General features: G+C 35.2%; 1 long non-coding RNA gene across 1 annotated transcript; it reads right to left on the bottom strand.

The window, feature by feature from the left end:
• Positions 1-12,249: 12,249 nt before the first annotated feature.
• Positions 12,250-15,111, bottom strand: LOC133867039 (uncharacterized). Its single transcript, XR_009899979.1, has 3 exons — positions 14,398-15,111; positions 13,041-13,069; positions 12,250-12,553 (listed from the first exon to the last, which is right to left on the bottom strand). It is a non-coding gene; the product is annotated as an uncharacterized LOC133867039 (long non-coding RNA).
• Between the last annotated feature and the right edge of the window lie 1,914 nt (positions 15,112-17,025).

Here is a 17,025-nt window from a genome sequence, read left to right as displayed (position 1 = left end):
ACATCATCTATTTGGTCGTGGTGTTAGCCACGTCCGTACAGGTGAAAATATGAGTTCACCAACTCAAGAGTATAATACACACTTGTTTTCGCAATGAGCCAATCTTTACATTTCTACCATATGTTTACAATAATGGCTAGTTGTGGAATGAAAGGTTTTGTAAAAAGTTTTTTTATCCGATAAGGTAAACCATGGTAATTGGTTCACTAATCATCATATATATATAAGCCGTGTGACTCAGATATTCCCGTATACAAGCTTTTCGTACATTTGGGGAAAATGCAGGCATACAAGAGTATCTAAGATATAATTGACACAAGATCTAGGCCTTATGCGCATATGAGTAATCCATACTTTTGGAGAATCCCAATATACACACACTCCCAAACATGGTAACACAAGGGAACATTTGACGTAATATCTTAGCTATATACACGTGCATTCCTTCCGTACCTTTGGGGAATTCTTGCATATGTACATTCCAAAACCTTACATCATCATGAATCACACATCGTCATATCTCGGCCGCACGTGCATATAGGATATTCCAGACCTTTGGGGAATTCCAATATACATGCACTCCAAATCTACAACATCACAACCAATTCATTCAATGTCATACTTCGATCGTACAAGAATACTTTGTAATGCCCGGGAAAGACACCATACTTAGGTCATTAAATATGTGCTTGCATAAGTATAAGGCTTAAGAATTACTATTAGTCTAATAAAATTATATATTTATGCATGTAGAGAAATGGATCAATAAAGTTAAAGTCGATCGAGCGATTCTAATGTCGATCGAGCGACTTATTAGAGTCGATCGAGCGACTTTGGGAGTAATGTAAAATCGATCGAGCGACTTTCTGGTCGATCGAGCGATTATGGGTCGATGTCGATCGATCGACTAATGTTAGATCGAGCGATTTTATCCAGTGCGATGCAGCTTAAGGGTAAACAGCAAAGAGTGATTTTCTACCTTTGATTTTGAACCCATTACTTGTGGACGACTCCAAATGATTGAAACCCATTCAGTTAGCCTAACTTAGCTTAGTTTGGTTGAAATTGAACTAGATATGGTAGTACAGTTTAATTATGACATTAGATATGGAAAAAAAAAATCTAATATTAGATATTGTATGATCTTGCATGGATATCTCTCTCTCTCGCTGTCAAAAATCCGACCATTGGAAGTGATTGTGCTGGCTTGATCTCAGCCATTCAAAGTTATTATATATAGCATGCATGGGACATCAAAAATCAGCCAAAGCTCTCTCCATACCACTCACGTAAGCTTCCCTTCCCTTCACTGTTTTAGTGCTGGATCTTCCATAGGAAAAACTCTCTCACTCTCCTATGAAAACCAGCACTTATGAGCCAGAAATGAAGCCTTAAATCTCCTCTTGTTTCTCAACAAAGTACCAGAAACCAACACCTAAAATCCCTCTCTGATTCTAGCTCAAAAAAAAAAACCAGCAACTTCCAACTCTTTTAAGCACTCTGTTTTGGAATCAGATCCCTTCCTTTTATCCAATCTGTTGGGTACGAATTTCGGTAAGTAAATCTTCCTTTTGACTCTCTGAAATTCAGTATTTGTTCCCTAGGATCATGGGTTGTTTCTCCTCTTCTAATGAGAGAATTACACCTATGAAGTTTTAAATAAGCAAGATAGTAGCTTTGCTTTAATATTTTGTGTGTGAAGTGAATTGTGTGTGAGATGTAGGCTGGAATTCCCTGCATGGATGAGAATATTAAAGTATAAACTTAGTGAGTGAGTGTATATGGGTATATGGCTAATATGTGTGTGTGTAGAAAGGATTATTTTGGCTACAAGGTGTACATAATATATATATAGGTATGTGTGGGAGTCATATATCAATATACTAGTTGGAATTAATGGCTAATGAAATAGGATGTTTTAGTTTCATTATTCAATAATCTAAGATGGCATTCGATATCTTGATTTAGAAAACCAAAAGCGGAAGTGTTGGAACGGTCGTTAAAATAATACTTTTAGGATAAGTATAGTAAACATATTCGTAGCACCTTTTCACTAATTTAGTATTACTACATGATTGAAATTATGCAGTTGTAGAGAAAGACTTTTGGAGCAGAAACTAGTAAGTATCTCTATACTTACTGAGGACGAAGCTGGTTGACCTTTCATATAATGTTATGATTTCTGCTTTATTTACTTGTTTGCACATGTGGTTTTGCATATTTTATTATTTTTAATAACCTGTCTAATAACAAGCTGTTGGATCAAGATCCACAGTGGGTACGTGAGGCTTCACATGAGTTCCAAGGTTCTCAGTGAATGAGGAGGTACCTGAAAAGAATAATAAATACAAAAAAATTGGTGTACCAAGGTCACCAGGGAAACCAAGGTTTCCAGGAGCCAAGGCTCCCAAAGAATATAATTAAAACTTAAGTGAGGAAACCAAGGATTCAAATAACACGCTAACCGTGCCAAGGCCAACAGAGTAGTGGAAAAAGGGAAATACCTAAAACTCTACACTTAAAACTGTCATTGCTTTATGATTACATTTATGTTCATTTTATGTCTATGATTCGCGATCATAGATTATATTTTGTATATACATGTGATTATATGGCCATTGCATTATGTTGCATTAATTAAATAAATCAGCATTCATATTATTATTGGAAACAGTGGACTCACTTTAGTATTCTATGTTGTTGTCTTCTCTTTGTACTGTGTAATGATTCAGACTGTGAAGAAAAGGAATATCAGGACTACCCCGACCCATAGATGGTTCCTGATTCAGCTTTTTGTAAGGCTAGACAGCCTCTCTTTTTGGGACTACCCTGCTGTAGTTCACCCTACCTAACTTAAGACATTACTTATAGTTCTCCAGTTATATGTAAATATTTGGCTTGTATGACTATCTTGCCCTGTGAGGCATAACTGTTATCACTGTTTGTATAATTATACTTACTGACTTAATATATATATTTTGAGGTATTTCAGTAGTAGCTCTGAGGTGTCAATCTATTCCCAAATCTATATTACATTTACATATATTCTGTTGCCAACATTTACCTCTGATAAGTTAGTAATGTCACGTGGAAATTCAAAAATTTTCACTTACGCTTTTTGTAAAAGCGGGGCGTTACATACGTGAAGCTCTGGACCTTTGGGGAACTCATGGATTACAAGCACTCCAAAAAATGCCATCTCATGAAATCTACTTAACATCATTACTCGGTTGCGCATGCATACATGACATTCCGGACCTTTGGAAAATTCATGTAATACACACTCCAAATACATGCCATTTCGTAGAATGCAATAAAAACTAGTCGAATACCATTGTACGTATGCTTCCCGTCCCATACCAGGAAACATATGCATACTAATACGTCTAGTACACAACCCATATCCAAATCAAATCAAACATCACTATGCTATGCATGCTCTTTGTTTATGATGCCGAACTACAACTTTCTGGACTTATACTTGTTCCACCCATGAGGCTACAACCCCAGGGCTCGTTCACTGTTGCTAGGAGCTACAACTCTCTAGACATACCGAGTCTGAGGCCAAGAGCTCAAACTATTTGAAACATACTGATTCCACCCATAAGGCTACAACCCCAGGGCTCGTTCAACGTACATGATTTCATTATGCTAGTGCTCCAACACTATCCGTGCTTTGTGTTCGTGCTATATCACTTCCAAATTATATCATGTTCAATCAACATCATGTTCTTTCCATATTTTTTCCAATACATCATGAAATCTCAACTCAATACAATATTCTTCAAACATTACTTCATAATCATATCTCAATTTCATTTCATAACCATCTTTCACAACACATAAAACATTTCTATAGTATTTTTCATCATACTTCAAGAGATTGAAATTAAGCACAAGCACATATATTCATCCAAAAATAACATTGGCTCAATAAACTATCATATTATATTCTAATCATAACAGTACTTCGAGTTCTCAGTAAGTAAGATACTCACTTTGGCTGCTAGAATTTCGGCTTAATGGAAAATCTTCAACCAAAGCCATGCAATGTATCGCTGCATTACCAAATTGCACAATACATTAGCATTTTCTAACTCTAGACTCATGCTTAGCCTTTAAAAATGATTAAGAGCTAGACCCATGGAAAACCCTTAGAATTCTAGGGTTCCATTTGACAATCTAACCCAAAATAACACTATCCCATAAGACAATCATAGGGTTAGACACATAAAATTACACTATAAACGAAAACCCAAAAACTAAGGTTTTGGAAAACTTACCAAAATCCACCCAAACACGACCCGAAGCTTAGGGAATGTTTAGGAAGTTCCAAAATGTGTAAAACCTAAAGAATATAAGAAGACCAAGCTCAATCTCTCAAGGATTAGCCCAAAATCTAGAGAGAATAGAGATTTCAAAATTACCTCAAACCAATCAATCAAAACACAGATATCTTCGTGTAGATCACATTCTCGGTGTTAGATTTTAGTTATGGGTCTTGGATCTTCGAAAAATGGGGGTTTAAAGTGAAAACCCTAGTGAGACAATGAGTGAGGGGCAAGTAGAACCATAAAATGAGCCAAAAAGACCCATTTTTCAGTTTATATTGCGTGGTGTCCGAACACGATAAGTGCCCGTCCGGACACGCGTGTTCTGAGTCGCATAAGGGGATTACTGCCTTGGCTGTCCGGACACAAAAGTCAGTATGTCCATTTGGGCTTTCTGCTACTCCCGTCTGGACCCTGTCCGATGCCTATTTGGACATGACACCCAGAAACTTGATTTTGAGTGTTTTCTTGCCATTTTACTAACTCTAATTATTTGTTTCATCCGATTTGTATTTTAAACATCTAATTAATGTCTTGGACATTACATATAGTGATAATCGACTAGATTGCTTGTGTTTTATGAAAAACACACAAGCTTTGGGAGAGGAATCGGAGGCTAGATCAAGAAGGGTTTTGGTTTTTCTTTCTTCATTTATTTATTTTTCTGGCTATAAATACTTTTAGTCCAAATTAGTTGTAGTTAATTACTCTTCTTGGGGCTCGATTGAAGCCCTAATCATGTTTTTTTAAGATTTTGATTTGCCTTACTACAATGTGATATAACCATTTTGTGTTAGAAAATCATCATATATGGTGATTTAAGGGGAATATAAATATAGAAAGGCAAAGGGAAGCAAGAGCTAAGGAATTTTGTTGTGGTTTGGTATAAGACGTCTACGTTCAACATAGTGAATTGCCGGCCTAAGGGATACATTGTGCTCTCATTAACTTGAACAATGTTTACAATACAAAGGTTCTTATTTATGGCATATACAATTGAGGAACCACCTATTTATTCTGAAAATTTTAAAGAAATAACACTACAAAAAAACTAGCAATTACTAATGTGCATAAACTAGCACGTCACTAAAATTAGTAACATTATAAAAATTTGCACGTTACTAAATACTTTCGTAACGTGCAAAATTTAGCACGTTACTAACATATATATATATATAAATTCAAAATAATACTAACGCGTTGTAGAATGCATGTTACTAAAGTAGTGACGTGGAGACCTTACACGTCACAATTATAGTAATGTACGATATTTCCACGTTACTATATAGTAACGTGCTATATTTACACGTTACTATATAGTAACGTGCTATATTTACACGTTACTATATAGTAACGTGCTATATTTACAAGTTACTATATAGTAACGTGCTATATATACACATTACTATATAGTAACGTGATAAATCTACCCGTTACTATATAGTTAATTTAGTAACTTGGGCATTTTGCATGTCACCATTGTTTCCAAGTGTCAAAATTCAAAATTTCTAACCCTATTGGTCTGTTTGGATGCAAGTAGAAAACGTTTTCTACTTGCTACAGTGTTTGCTTTTTTAAAAAACAAATCATATTTTATTCAACTTTTTCTAATTTTATCTCACAAAGTCAAACCTCGAAATTCGAGCACCAAAATAAGAATTGAATTCAGATTTCAAAACTCGAAAAATCCAAACGCACCATTATCACCTCCTTAGTTAACCATATATTTTAAGCTAATATACCCTATGTATCAGTAACATAATATATATTTTATGCATTTATGCTATATAGGGTTTATATATAATATAATGGTTATGGTATAATATATATATATATATATATATAGTGTTTAAGTTGTTAATATTTAAACCATAACATGATTTTAAATTATTTGCTCTCCCATATTTATATTTCGCTGTTGATACATTTTCGTCGTTCATCATCTAGCACAACCTTTGAAAATCAAAACACAAGCTACTATAGGAAAAAGCATATCTAAAAAAGCATATCTACAATAACAGTAACAAGTTCCTTTCTAAAAAAATCATAAAATTATGAAATTATGAATACAACTATTCCGGAGGTGCAGATTTGTCACGACTATCTATATCAGTCATTGTCGTCTGATTTGGATGGCCAGCTCCATGGTCTTGAACCGCATCAGCTTGAACTGCAGCACCTACAAATGATAAAACAAATAAAGTTAGCAAACAATATGATAAAATCATGTCAAGAAATATTGCATTGAGCAACGTGTGGATTGTAAACAAACATCATCATGTATAATACCGAGAGCACTACCCACAGACGATCCCACAAGCTGGAGAGGTGCATCACCTATGACAGGCATGAGAGTATCCTGAGAGGTTGCGGGTGCGGATGTGGACAGGGTCATCATCGACATCAAGCTGCTCCAACGAGACTCCCACTCAGCCTTCTCTCTTGCCCACGCATCCTCCCGCCTTGAGATCTCATTATTGAGCCAATCCTCTGCCGCCTTGCGATCTCAGTATTGAGCCAATCCTTCTATCATAGACTGGAGCTCAGAAACGTGAGCCTCAAGTAAGAGGGTGAGGTTGACTACTCGGTTTACTTCTTCCTACGACGATGTGGTGGAGGGCCTAGAAATCTATGATCATGCCTGTGTCGAGGTATAATACGTGTGTGTGGTCCCCGAGACAGGCCTTACATTCTTACCAACCCCTCTAACCCTGCTCGAGTACTCAGGCTTATTCCCAAACCCTTGGGAATACGCATCATGAGGAAGCCATTGCGCTATCCCCTCAGTCACGCTCGACGATGCGGCGGGGTCAGTGGGTGCTAGCCTCTCCATTAATTCATGTATGTTGTATTAAATTAATGACGCCAAACACCACATCAATTGTAAAGAGATAATTAATAAAGAAAAGTTCAAAAAAAATAGAAATATGAGTAGCATACACATCTCTCTCGCGTTATTTCGTTGGGGTAGCTTCCATCCTTCCTTTTGTGTGTTTTACCAAATAACTGTGCACGGGTCGGAGGAGTGCTAGACTCCTATGCCTGCCAAGAAAAAATATATAGCATTAAATAAATATTCAAACATGTAATTATATATGTGATTAGGATGAGTTGACGCCTAGTAAGTAGCATAGATAATGGGGTTAGGAGAATTGCAAGATTAAAACAAAATAATGTTTCATATTCTAAAATGAGTAATGTTTGATGAGAAGTCTTGAAATATTCTATTCAAGACCCCTTAATTCACATATGTTATACCTAGTTTGTGTTGTAAATATAATGTTTTGTTGTGCTTTTGTGTTTTGTCTTATTTTCAGGTCTTAATTAAAAACTAATTCAAAACATCCGACTTAGACCTGAAAATACATCAAGGATGATTTCTATCATTTCTAGAGTTTAACTTTTCTCCTGCTAATTGGTTCAGCCAAGGCAAATCGATCAATCGACTTTATAATTGATCGATTAAAATTCATCAGTCAATGAAAAATCGATCATGCGACATGCAATCGAGCGACACAGGGCAACAGCAAAATCGATCGAGCGACTTCGAGGGTCGATCGAGTGATTTCAAATCTTACGGATAAAGTTGCAGATAACCCAATCTTTATGCGATTCAAAATTCAAATGCAAGAGATGCGGTTGATGGAGGATGTCGACATCTATTTTGTGTGACCAAAAATTGATCGTTGATAATATATAGTTTGTTAGATTAAAATTTCTATAAATATGAGACGATAGATTAGGGTTTAGGCATGAATTTATTGGGTTTGATTTTCCAAGTGCATCTTAGATTAAATTTCCACGCCTTTTAGTTTCCTTTGATGCAACTCTTTGGGCCAAAATCCAGAGAGCTCGTTTTCTTTGTTTTGCTTATTGTCTTTTCATTTATAGCTTAGTTTGTATTTCCTTTTATTTTCTTTTTTTGTAATCCGAATTCTCTAAGCTTTAATATAGTTTTGTTCTTCATTACTGGTTTGATAGATTTAATGCTTAGATTTAGTTTTATCATGTGTAGCTAAGCCCGTTCTTATTTGATCAAATCTTTTCCAAAAGCCATGGATTGTTCTTAGCGTTCTTAGATTTTTCTTGAGATGTATGATGATTGTGTATACTTGAGGATTGCAGAACCCTTGTTGTTACAATTGTAAACGGTTTTGTTTTTTTTTAATATTCCAATCCATATTTGTTCTTGAAAAAGAGTTATTCTTGTCTAAGAGATTTCTTGAGTAAAATCGACGTTCCTAATTTCTGTGATTGAGGGAACGATGTCAATGCAATGATGCCATTTGACATGATGAATGTTTATTTATTAGAGTCGTTTTATAGGGTATGCCAGTGAACATCGATCACTCCACACCTTTCATAGTTTAAAACGCTTTTCAATTATAGTTTAATCTTTACTTGGAGTGATTGGTGTGAAATTGAGATATCTTATCATATGTCTTTAGTATGGTATTCATAAATCATGTTTGCTTAGTTTTAAGTAATTTCATGTCGAGGTCGTCGTATGGTTGACACCCACTACGCGCTCATATCATACATGTTAAGAAGATCCACATGAGTCGTTAAGCTTTCCATTGGTATGCGGATTAGATAAAGATCAATACCCTAAGTTTACTTTTCATTTGTTTCATTGTTCATTGTTCATCAATTTACTTGTTGTAGCTTCAATTCTACAACCCTTATCTTTTCTTTTTCAAGGTTAAGTTAGATACATCTTAGATATTCCGTTACGCAAAACAATCCTCTAATCCTTGTTGTTTGATAACCCTTCTATAGTACAACTGATTCGTACTATTGTGAGAAGTAAAACTTTTAAATTTAAAATTCACGTAGTCGAGTCGACTACCATTTGCTGCAAAACATTTGTACACACTTTGCATAACAAAGTTGATGTGTCCAGCATTTTTTATTTTTTATTTTTTTTTTAAAAAAAAAGGAAAATACTGGACACATCAACCTTGTTGTACAAAGTGCGTACAAATATTGTGCAGCAAACATTGTTGTTCCAAAATATTGTGACCAGACAAAATTCCCATAAAAGAATATTTTTGCAGAAATTTACCCAAGGTCACATGATAAGGGAATCACCGTTATGCCACCAAGACATCAAATATGCCACTATGACATCAGTTATTCACAGGTTTAACTTCCCATGTAAAAATCCATCAAGAATATTGATAAATTATATTCTCATTAAACTTGGATAATGTCCAATCTTCCAAATAAAAATAAAACAATTTCCCATAAAAATACAAATTAAGCAATGCATTAACCAAGTGCTTGTAAATTTCTGTAATGAATAAAAGAAATATCCGCCAATTCAAAAAAAGAATTTAAATTCATGCACAAGATTCTCAAAATGATATTTAATGAAAAATATAAACAATTTTATAAAATTCCATTGACTAAGCCACTTACCTTGTTTGCTAATAAACCAATTGTTCCTTGAAAATCATGACAACAATCAACCTGTGCCTTGACTTGGATGAATTCGTGGAAGAAAATTTGAACAAATGTTGCTAGAGAAAGTAGGCTACGAATGGTATGATAGTTGTTGTATTTAACTCAAGGGCGTGAAAAATGCGACTTTCCAAATTCCATTTCAAGTTTAGTTAACGTCCCAAACAAATGTAATAACCATTCAATTAAAACTAAATTGAAGGGTGTGTAATAGTTTCCTATACATTCAATTAAAACCCACTACTCAAATATTGCAAATGTGGCATTGGTTTATGCATGGCTTGTGAAAAACACACAATCATGGCTAGGTGTACGTGTACGTCTCTCTCTCTCTCTCTCTCTCTCTCTCTCTCTCTCTCTCTCTCTCTCTCTCTCTCTCTCTTTCTTATCTTCTTTTAGAATTCAATGCTAGTATAGAAATAAATAATTGGTTAAAGAACAAAGCCATTCTAATGAAATGTAGTGAAGGGGAGTGAAAAATTTCAGTCTAAAATAAAAGAATGTGACTTTTCATTTCTTTTCTTTAGACTTTGTCTACCATTTAAGGCATTAAAGGCACAAAATAAAAGCTTGATGAAAGACCAAATTGGGCGGGTAGTAAATAGTTCCTAGAGTTCAGGTCTCATTTAATGTCTTAATTGTTATTTACTAATAAGCAATTAGGTAGTCTCCCATGCATCCTTCTCCCAATATTCTTGGCTGATGTGGCATTGTAAATTCACCATTGAATTTTTATTTATTTGTTATTCAAGATTGATCTAAAAGTGCATTGTAAATTCACGTCATCACAGAAGGATAAAAGAAAGACAAGATAATATGAAATAGCATATCTCTTTGTACAAATATTTGGCTTCCCGTTTTCTTTGAAAAAAGTGTAGAGAATTGGTCTTCAAATAAAAAAGCCATGGCCATAAATATATCCTCACATGCAATGTGATTTAAGGGAAATTAATCTACTAACTAATGTCCGTCATTAACTTTATTATCTATTAAATCTCAAATTTAATAAATTAATTAACCATTCAGCTAATAATGTGATGCTAGGTTAATTGGATTTTATTTAATGCACCAAAGTTGTCCTTTCAGGGATTTATATCAAAATGAATGTAAAAACATAAAGCTTTATTCCATTGGAGATTAGACTAGCTTCCTTTCTCGCGTTCCAAACTTCGTTTTTAAAGGGGAAGAAATGTTACGGTGGTCCTTATTGAATTAGCACTATGGTCCCCAAATCTCTGCTTATCTCTCTAGGTGATTGACTAGGAGTTGTAATTGTCTCTGCATTTATTTCCATATAAATAAGGAGTCTTACATCTCCTAGTCCAAGTTAGGTTAGTCTTTATATTTCATTGTAAGGTATTTCCATATAAGGAGCCTTACGTTTCCTAGTCCAAGTTAGGTTAGGATGACAGTTCCTCGAAATTTACCTTGAACTCAGATCTGCATTATATGGTAGGCACTTTGGTCTATACAATCACAACTATCTTTTAAATTCATGATATCATTAATTGGATTCAAAGTTTAACATCAAGTCCTACTGAACAATCTTTGTTTTCCCTTTCCCTCAAAAATGGCGTAAGAAAATAATATTTTTCAATCCTACATTCAAATTGTTCTACTGATCTCAGTCTATAATTTAGACATTATTCCTGTTTTCCATTATATACGTCTATTTTTCCTGATTCAACCTCAAACATAGTTTAGTCGTTAATCTAACACCCAATTTCTTGAAATCCATAATGAAACAATTCATAGGTATGGCGAAACATAAATATCCAATATTAATACCATAAATTAGTTACCTCATTCTTGTTGTTTGATTTAGGAACAAATTTTCTTTATCTAGGTATAACTCTTATATAGTACCATGATCTATTTTATGGGTTCGACTTATCGACTAGGGTATATATGGGTACCAACCTTATATGGTACCATGATCTTTTCCTTGTTTCATTATAAACTCTATCATCCTCAAGAAGTAAGTAATTAAATTTTTAATATTGATCCAGTTTAACCGCCATCAATTAAACCTTAAATATTATGGGGCATCTTTCTATGCTACTTTATCTTCTTCGAAAGTAGCTACAACTATATTCTATCTCAACGGTTAAGTACTTTAAGAATTTCATGGAATTGGTGCAAATGAATAAACGAGAAATTCCTAAATTAAGTAGTATGCCTAATGCTATCTATTTTAGAAATGGTACCTACCACCACATCTGTATATTCTTCCTCTTCTACAGCACCACCAGGGGTAAGTGAATATACTCGCGCTTGGGCAGGATTTTGTTGTCGAGATCCACATCCTTGCAGCATACATCCTCCAATAGAATTTTTAGGGCAACTCCTCTTACAGTTACTGTAACGACCCGCTTTTTACAAAAAAACGTAAGTAATTATATCTGGATAATTACGTGTCATTAAGAATACAGAGATGATAAATCTGGCAGCGGAAAATACGAATATCTTTTTTTTTTCAAACATCAGGGACAATTCCCTTACATTACATTCAGAGCTTTAACTGACATCTTCTAGAAAATACATTAAAATTCTTTACACCATTTACAAAGAAACATGTGTCACATATGACACTAAAGCATACATGGAACTTATTAATTACAAGTAAATGTCTAAACATGTTACAGGCAAATGGTACAAACATCTATGAGTACAAAGTACTGAAATCCTAACTACACAGCTTTAAATCTCTTAAGCTAGTAGTTAATCCAATCCATAATCTTCAAAACCTGCGCAAACATCTATGAGAAGGTGGTTACCGCCACAATCCCATAGTTCCATAAGTGAGCTAACTGTCATTCAACAACATCATGATTTATGAGTTATTTAAGGAACAGAGATATGACATAATGATGTAGTGATAGTTTTCATGCAAAGTTTAGCAGTTTAATATAGTCATTGCACTCCACTCTTATAAGGGCCGTCCCCCCGGTCAACGTCTTTCTCGAGGCCGTCCCCTCTACATTACATTTTAATTAACTTATTTTCGCACTATCGGAGACCTCCCTCCTCTAGTACTTTGAAAGCCGTCCCAATCAATATGATTATTATGGTTTCCGGTTTCAGGCACATTTACCATCCTGAACCTTTGGGAGACGTCGTGCCCAATATTAATAGGTTGATTATTAACAGTATGCAATAATCAGTCATGCGCATCCAATTAAAATAAAACATAAACACAACGCTATTGAAATCCAGTACTACCCTCAGTAAGTAATTTATACTTACAGCCCTTTTGTGCAGTCTCAATTCATCATCTGCATCAAATACATATACATGTGCATACAACAAGGTCAATAACATTTCTTTTAGAAACTCATGCCTAAACATGAATTCTATTTTTATACATAGACACATACATAGAAGCAATCATCTATTAATTGGAAAATCACTTACATTTATGAACACTTAACATGGTTAAATCTTAATATTTACTTAATCAATTAGCAAATCAATACTTTAGAATAACATCTAATCTAGGTCTTGAGTAGCGCTTGAGTTCAATCTATAGTTCTTAATATTACTTTCTTTAGCACGGATAGATCAGTCAACAAGAAAGTTATGCATATTTCTAACAAAACCTAATCACTTTTAGGGAACATCAATCCAAGCACCAAACCAATTAACAAAACATTTGTTTTAAAACATATTTAACTCTTAACAATTATTGCCACCAACATATATTAGAAACCATAGTAAAACATCACACTCAATTTCCATAATCAATTTCATACCAAAGTAAACTAATATATTTAACATGTTCTTAATTTAGTTATTGAGACTACATAATTAATATAATCTTTATTAACTCCCTTTTTCTGCATAATTCCCAGAACTCATATATCCAAAACATCACTCAATATAGTAAATCATATTTCTAGATTCTTAAGTTAAATAATATGTACTAGTTTAAACAAATCAACTTAAACTCTAGAGATATTATACTTGAAATGGGAACATATTCCAACACTAGCTTAATCACCAATTCTCAAGACTAATAGCCATAAAAGCACCCCCTTGTAATATTTTCGGTCATTAACTCTAAAAGCACTTTAATGATATGAACCAAAACCAATAACGATCCTAAATCAGCCTACAATATCTAGGCATCACCGTAACCCATATCAAAACACCATACCGTCCTTACCAAATAACACCAAATCTAAACCCGTAAGTACATGGCTAACACAAGGGACATAACCGAAATCTCCCCATATACAATTCACCAAAAACCGATACATTGCAAGCACAGCCTATACCAATTCAAGGAACAACCTACACAGAAAATACCAAACCCACAATCATGGTTCAATCTTCGACACATCTCCATGGCTACAACAACCATCCAAACACTACCCACTCAAAAATCATCCACTCAATTATTTACCCAATCGGCTATTCCAAATAAAGCATCTCAAAAATAACACCCCATCATCAAACAATAAAATCCCTTAATCAATCCATAGAAAATATATCACACATATAATCACGGCTCAGCCGATCCAACAACAAATAGGAAATAATTAGTCAACCATGAATTATCAAATTTAATCAATAAATTAACCTAATTTATAGAATAACTCACATTAAGGATTCTCACAGAAAATCCACCAAGAATTAGACCTCTGTTCAAATTGGTGATGACCACCGGAAATCCAGCTTCTAGCTCGCCGGAATCGCCACTGGAACCGCCGGAAAAGCCACTGGAAGAACCGGGTCTGACGGGTCACCGGGTCGGGTTTTCGGGTCAGAGGCTTCGGGCTTCGTGGATCAGCCGGAAAGTCGCCTTGCTCGTCGAAAATCGGCGTCTAGCCGCCGGACATGGAGGATCGGACCTCCGGGAGGTTCGGGCCGCACGGGTTCTCCCGGATCCGTCGGGTTTGGCTCGCGGGTCGCGGGTTTTCTGGGCTAACGGGTCGTGGATTCAAACCCCTGGGTTCCGCCGATCGTCGGCTTTGGCTCTGCCGGCGACGACCCAGCACCACCCACCGAGAACCGGACCTCTGAGCGGTCGGATTTCCCTCCTGCCTCGTCGGGTCTCCCACTCACGGATCCTCTCTCTCCCGATCTCTCGGTCTCTCTCTCTGACTCTCAGCATCTCTCCCCCATTCTCACTCTCTCGTCTCTCAATATCTCGGCATCTCCCTCTCCTGCTGCCTTCGGTTTGCGCAAGAAGAAGGAAGAACAAAGAACAAGAAGGAGAAAGAAGAAAGAAGTAAAGAGGAAAAAGAAGAAAATAATAAAGAGGGAGGAAGAACTGGGCGTGGGAATTGGAGAGAGAGTAATTCGGTTTTTATAAAAATATAAGATGAGATATTTGTATTAACTTAATCATTAAGTTTTAGTTAAATATCCACTTATATTTTGTACAAAACTTAATAGCTAAGTTTTTATAAAATATCTTTTATTAAAATATAAAAATCTCTTCTAAAAATATCTCTCATAGAAATATCCCTCTAGATATTTTTACGTTGGTCTTTACTATTATGTATAATTTATCAGGATTACAATCTGAATCCGTTTTGTGTCTAGTTCGTTTCATCGGTAATATTATTATCTCAATAATATTATAACACCATCAATATATACATTGCAAACATATATATATATATATATAATTTATACAATAAATATTACACATTAATATTATTTGATAATATTATCGCATCAATTAATCCACAGATTAATTCAATCTATTTATTAATTAGTCTCGTAATATTATTAGAGTATAATAATATTATTCTTCATTTATAAAATTACAGTTTATAAATAATAAGACCAAGGAATATTTATTTTCATAAATATCCATATATACCTTATTATTTATCGGGGATTAATAATATCGTGTTTAAAGCCACATATTTTATTATTTGATCGATGTAAATATTGTTTCCAACAATATTAAGCCATTCGAGCGTCAAGTCTTATGAATCGAATGTCAATTCTAGACTTGTCTATTTTATTCGGTCTTAAATTTCAATTTAAGACATTTATTTAATTACTTAAAATCTGGGGCGCTACAGTTACCAGACTTACCACACTTAAAATAGACCGAGCTAGTCATCCTACATTCTCCTGTATGTGGCTTTCCACACGTGTTATAGGGAGGTATCTATTTCATTGGTGCTGGCGGGTAACTCCTGCCTACAGTTGGCTTGGAATCGCTTCCTGGCCTTTTTGCCGGTTGCGACGGTTGCTGCATTGATCGCTTTTTCAAGTTGTACGCCACTGTTGATTCATGGATCCCTCTCTCTGCAAGAGATGCTACCCCTACTAACCTGGCGTAGTCTTTAATCTTGTGACATATGACTCTCTCTTAGATTTGAGGGCTGAGACCGTTCTCGAAGCGCTCTGCTTTGGATCCTCGTCCAAAATTAAGTTAGCGGCGAACCTAGCTAGTTCCATGAATTTGGCGGAGTATTGTTCCACTGTCATGTTGCCTTGGACTAGGTTTTGGAATTCGATGGTTTGCAGTTGCCTTTGAGCCCTATGAATGAATCACTTATTGTACTCTACCTTAAACAAATCCTAGGTAATTTCAGTTTCGTTCCAAGGTTCTGAAAGCAATACCTTCATTGAGGTCCACCATCTTCCGTCTTCTTTTCTCAGCTTTAGTCCAATATAATGAACCTTCTGTTCATCAGAACAGTCGAGAGTGTCGAATAGCACGTCGATGTTCGTAAGCCACGCTTCCACTACGTTTGGTCCTTCTATACCTTCAAACAGTCTGAAGTTGTGACTAAAGAAGTCACGAATTGGGTAGCCTAGATGTTCGGCTCACTCATTAGGTTGTGGGATTCGTACTATTGCTTCGGTGTAGTGCCTAGTGGTGTCAGCCATGAACTGGGCAAAGGTTGGGTGCACTCCATCGTTGAACGGTGGAGGTGGAGGTGGAGGTGTTAGTTCATTATTACTACTATCATAGTGAGGCAGTTCTTGGTTCTTACGACATCGGTGAGGCAGCATCTTTCAGCATTATGCCATTTCGTTAACAAACATCTAAACTTAGTATGTGTTATTATACTAAGTGTACATACACATGCATATCATTAGCATGCATTTTTCAAAAGTTTTTGATTGCAATGAAACTTTTGCCTTTCATAAAGAGATTCCATCATTTCAAAATCTTTTGAAAACATATTAATAATACATGAATGAGTATTAATTCTCATCCAAGAATAAGAGTTTAACTCCCTCATATTCAATGGATTGT

This window comes from Alnus glutinosa, chromosome 4 (assembly GCF_958979055.1).
Source record: "Alnus glutinosa chromosome 4, dhAlnGlut1.1, whole genome shotgun sequence".
In the NCBI taxonomy this organism is placed as follows: domain Eukaryota; kingdom Viridiplantae; phylum Streptophyta; class Magnoliopsida; order Fagales; family Betulaceae; genus Alnus; species Alnus glutinosa.
Note: the sequence above shows the minus strand (reverse complement) of the source record. Positions and strands in the feature narration are given on the sequence as shown.